General features: G+C 40.0%; 4 non-coding genes and 1 pseudogene across 4 annotated transcripts; all 5 read left to right on the top strand.

Annotated features, from left to right (window-relative positions):
* Positions 1-216: 216 nt before the first annotated feature.
* LOC144515082 (5S ribosomal RNA) lies at positions 217-335 on the top strand. The gene has a single exon (XR_013501695.1). It is a non-coding gene; the product is annotated as a 5S ribosomal RNA (ribosomal RNA).
* An 869-nt stretch (positions 336-1204) lies between these two features.
* Positions 1205-1323, top strand: LOC144515081 (5S ribosomal RNA). The gene has a single exon (XR_013501694.1). It is a non-coding gene; the product is annotated as a 5S ribosomal RNA (ribosomal RNA).
* Positions 1324-2192: 869 nt separating this feature from the next.
* LOC144515084 (5S ribosomal RNA) lies at positions 2193-2311 on the top strand. The gene has a single exon (XR_013501697.1). It is a non-coding gene; the product is annotated as a 5S ribosomal RNA (ribosomal RNA).
* Positions 2312-3165: 854 nt separating this feature from the next.
* LOC144515083 (5S ribosomal RNA) lies at positions 3166-3284 on the top strand. The gene has a single exon (XR_013501696.1). It is a non-coding gene; the product is annotated as a 5S ribosomal RNA (ribosomal RNA).
* Positions 3285-4153: 869 nt separating this feature from the next.
* Positions 4154-4271, top strand: LOC144515085 (5S ribosomal RNA; annotated as a pseudogene).
* The last annotated feature ends 933 nt before the right edge of the window (positions 4272-5204 follow it).

The following is a 5204-nucleotide window of genomic DNA, read 5'->3' on the forward strand; positions in this document are numbered from 1 at the left end:
AGTACCGAAAAAAAGAGAGCAAAAAAGCAATTCAACTTGTTGGTTCGAAGATGAATGTAGTTGAACTACCAGAGAGCTACTGCAAAATGTATAGGTGCACTACTAGTGTGATTACATGTAGTTGAGTACTCTCAACCCCAAACTGCGCTCTTCAACAGTTTTGAGAACCTCTGGGGTTCATCGTCTTTAAATAGCTTGTTTTCACTTGGTACACTCGCTACGGGCCATACCACCCTGAACACGCCCGATCTCGTCCGATCTCGGAAGCTAAGCAGGGTCGGGCCGGGTCAGTACTTGGATGGGAGACCGCCTGGGAATACCCGGTGCTGTAAGCTTTTTCTTTTTCCGTCAGCAGAGGGCGCTAGTAATGGTCAAATGAAGCAAAGCAAAACACTGTCTTCATTTTCTGAGCTCACTAGATGCCACTTTCTGTTCAACAAAGGGTTGAAAACACACTGAATTGCCATTCCCTTAACCCTTTTCTTTGAACAGAGATTGAGTGAGCTTAGAAAATAAAGACAGTGGTTTGCAAAGCTTCATTTCAATTATCGCCAGAGGGCGCTACTCCTCCTTTGCTGGAGACAGAGCTGACAAGGAAACTGTACGGAGGATGCAACTTTTTTTTGGAAGCAACATCTTTAATTAAAACTAAAATAAACAACCTCACAGTGTTCAACAATTCAAGTAGGAGTTCATGCACTTTGACCATGAATTCTTTGTTCTTGTTCTTCAAGATTGTGCCGATCTGGATAGTTTTGAAATCAAAGATATCTACATTTTGGATCATGCAAATTTACGGAAGATCTACAAGTCACTCAAGTCTGAGTAAAGGTAAAGTTCAAAAGAATTGAGAAATAATTACAGTAATGAAAAAATAAACATGGAAATACATACATGTAAGAATACATATAGCAACAGGCTAAATGAATGAATAAATATGGAACAAAACAAATGAAAGAATGCTTAAAAATACAGCAGTGTTAATTACAGTACCGAAAAAAAGAGAGCAAAAAAGCAATTCAACTTGTTGGTTCGAAGATGAATGTAGTTGAACTACCAGAGAGCTACTGCAAAATGTATAGGTGCACTACTAGTGTGATTACATGTAGTTGAGTACTCCTCAACCCCAAACTGCGTCTTCAACAGTTTTGAGAACCTCTGGGGTTCATCGTCTTTAAATAGCTTGTTTTCACTTGGTACACTCGCTTACGGCCATACCACCCTGAACACGCCCGATCTCGTCCGATCTCGGAAGCTAAGCAGGGTCGGGCCGGGTCAGTACTTGGATGGGAGACCGCCTGGGAATACCCGGTGCTGTAAGCTTTTCTTTCCGTCAGCAGAGGGCGCTAGTAATGGTCAAATGAAGCAAAGCAAAACACTGTCTTCATTTTCTGAGCTCACTAGATGCCACTTTCTGTTCAACAAAGGGTTGAAAACACACTGAATTGCCATTCCTTTAACCCTTTTCTTTGAACAGAGATTGCAGTGAGCTTAGAAAATAAAGACAGTGGTTTGCAAAGCTTCATTTCACCATCGCCAGAGGGCGCTACTCCTCCTTTGCTGGAGACAGAGCTGACAAGGAAACTGTACGGAGGATGCAACTTTTTTTTTGGAAGCAACATCTTTAATTAAAACTAAAATAAACAACCTCACAGTGTTCAACAATTCAAGTAGGAGTTCATGCACTTTGACCATGAATTCTTTGTTCTTGTTCTTCAAGATTGTGCCGATCTGGATAGTTTTGAAATCAAAGATATCTACATTTTGGATCATGCAAATTTACGGAAGACGACAAGTCACTCAAGTCTGAGTAAAGGTAAAGTTCAAAAGAATTGAGAAATAATTACAGTAATGAAAAAAATAAACATGGAAATACATACATGTAAGAATACATATAGCAACAGGCTAAATGAATGAATAAATATGGAACAAAACAAATGAAAGAATGCTTAAAAATACAGCAGTGTTAATTACAGTACCGAAAAAAAGAGAGCAAAAAAAGCAATTCAACTTGTTGGTTCGAAGATGAATGTAGTTGAACTACCAGAGAGCTACTGCAAAATGTATAGGTGCACTACTAGTGTGATTACATGTAGTTGAGTACTCCTCAACCCCAAACTGCGCTCTTCAACAGTTTTGAGAACCTCTGGGGTTCATCGCCTTTAAATAGCTTGTTTTCACTTGGTACACTCGCTACGGCCATACCACTCCTGAACACGCCCGATCTCGTCCGATCTCGGAAGCTAAGCAGGGTCGGGCCGGGTCAGTACTTGGATGGGAGACCGCCTGGGAATACCCGGTGCTGTAAGCTTTTTCTTTTCCGTCAGCAGAGGGCGCTAGTAATGGTCAAATGAAGCAAAGCAAAACACTGTCTTCATTTTCTGAGCTCACTAGATGCCACTTTCTGTTCAACAAAGGGTTGAAAACACACTGAATTGCCATTCCTTTAACCCTTTTCTTTGAACAGAGATTGAGTGAGCTTAGAAAATAAAGACAGTGGTTTGCAAAGCTTCATTTCACCATCGCCAGAGGGCGCTACTCCTCCTTTGCTGGAGACAGAGCTGACAAGGAAACTGTACGGAGGATGCAACTGGAAGCAACATCTTTAATTAAAACTAAAATAAACAACCTCACAGTGTTCAACAATTCAAGTAGGAGTTCATGCACTTTGACCATGAATTCTTTGTTCTTGTTCTTCAAGATTGTGCCGATCTGGATAGTTTTGAAATCAAAGATATCTACATTTTGGATCATGCAAATTTGCGGAAGACGACAAGTCACTCAAGTCTGAGTAAAGGTAAAGTTCAAAAGAATTGAGAAATAATTACAGTAATGAAAACATGGAAATACATACATGTAAGAATACATATAGCAACAGGCTAAATGAATGAATAAATATGGAACAAAACAAATGAAAGAATGCTTAAAAATACAGCAGTGTTAATTACAGTACCGAAAAAAAAGAGAGCAAAAAAAGCAATTCAACTTGTTGGTTCGAAGATGAATGTAGTTGAACTACCAGAGAGCTACTGCAAAATGTATAGGTGCACTACTAGTGTGATTACATGTAGTTGAGTACTCCTCAACCCCAAACTGCGTCTTCAACAGTTTTGAGAACCTCTGGGGTTCATCGTCTTTAAATAGCTTGTTTTCACTTGGTACACTCGCTACGGCCATACCACCCTGAACACGCCCGATCTCGTCCGATCTCGGAAGCTAAGCAGGGTCGGGCCGGGTCAGTACTTGGATGGGAGACCGCCTGGGAATACCCGGTGCTGTGCTTTTTCTTTCCGTCAGCAGAGGGCGCTAGTAATGGTCAAATGAAGCAAAGCAAAACACTGTCTTCATTTTCTGAGCTCACTAGATGCCACTTTCTGTTCAACAAAGGGTTGAAAACACACTGAATTGCCATTCCTTTAACCCTTTTCTTTGAACAGAGATTGAGTGAGCTTAGAAAAATAAAGACAGTGGTTTGCAAAGCTTCATTTCACCATCGCCAGAGGGCGCTACTCCTCCTTTGCTGGAGACAGAGCTGACAAGGAAACTGTACGGAGGATGCAACTTTTTTTTTGAAGCAACATCTTTAATTAAAACTAAAATAAACAACCTCACAGTGTTCAACAATTCAAGTAGGAGTTCATGCACTTTGACCATGAATTCTTTGTTCTTGTTCTTCAAGATTGTGCCGATCTGGATAGTTTTGAAATCAAAGATATCTACATTTTGGATCATGCAAATTTACTGAAGATCTACAAGTCACTCAAGTCTGAGTAAAGGTAAAGTTCAAAAGAATTGAGAAATAATTACAGTAATGAAAAAAATAAACATGGAAATACATACATGTAAGAATACATATAGCAACAGGCTAAATGAATGAATAAATATGGAACAAAAACAAATGAAAGAATGCTTAAAAATACAGCAGTGTTAATTACAGTACCGAAAAAAAAGAGAGCAAAAAAGCAATTCAACTTGTTGGTTCGAAGATGAATGTAGTTGAACTACCAGAGAGCTACTGCAAAATGTATAGGTGCACTACTAGTGTGATTACATGTAGTTGAGTACTCCTCAACCCCAAACTGCGCTCTTCAACAGTTTTGAGAACCTCTGGGGTTCATCGTCTTTAAATAGCTTGTTTTCACTTGGTACACTCGCTACGGCCATACCACCCTGAACACGCCCGATCTCGTCCGATCTCGAAGCTAAGCAGGGTCTGGGCCGGGTCAGTACTTGGATGGGAGACCGCCTGGGAATACCCGGTGCTGTAAGCTTTTCTTTTCCGTCAGCAGAGGGCGCTAGTAATGGTCAATGAAGCAGCAAAACACTGTCTTCATTTTCTCTGAGCTCACTAGATGCCACTTTCTGTTCAACAAAGGGTTGAAAACACACTGAATTGCCATTCCTTAACCCTTTTCTTTGAACAGAGATTGAGTGAGCTTAGAAAATAAAAGACAGTGGTTTGCAAAGCTTCATTTCACCATCGCCAGAGGGCGCTACTCCTCCTTTGCTGGAGACAGAGCTGACAAGGAAACTGTACGGAGGATGCAACTTTTTTTTGGAAGCAACATCTTTAATTAAAACTAAAATAAACAACCTCACAGTGTTCAACAATTCAAGTAGGAGTTCATGCACTTTGACCATGAATTCTTTGTTCTTGTTCTTCAAGATTGTGCCGATCTGGATAGTTTTGAAATCAAAGATATCTACATTTTGGATCATGCAAATTTACGGAAGATCTACAAGTCACTCAAGTCTGAGTAAAGGTAAAGTTCAAAAGAATTGAGAAATAATTACAGTAATGAAAAAATAAACATGGAAATACATACATGTAAGAATACATATAGCAACAGGCTAAAATGAATGAATAAATATGGAACAAAACAAATGAAAGAATGCTTAAAAAATACAGCAGTGTTAATACAGCACTAACAAAAGAGAGCAAAAAAGCACTCAACTTGTTGGTTCGAAGATGAATGTAGCTGAACTACCAGAGAGCTACTGCAAATGTGGCGAGGTGCACTCACTAGTGTGATTACATGTAGTTGAGCACTCCTCAACCTCAAACTGCGGTCTTCTCAACAGCTTTTGAGAACCTCTGGTTCATCAGTCTTTAAATAGCTTGTTTTCACTTGGTACACTCAAGCTTTACGGGCCATACCACTCCTGAACACGCCCGATCTCAACTGATCTCGGAAACTAAGCAG

This window comes from Sander vitreus, unplaced genomic scaffold (genome assembly GCF_031162955.1).
Source record: "Sander vitreus isolate 19-12246 unplaced genomic scaffold, sanVit1 ctg897_0, whole genome shotgun sequence".
NCBI classification, from domain to species: Eukaryota; Metazoa; Chordata; class Actinopteri; order Perciformes; family Percidae; genus Sander; species Sander vitreus.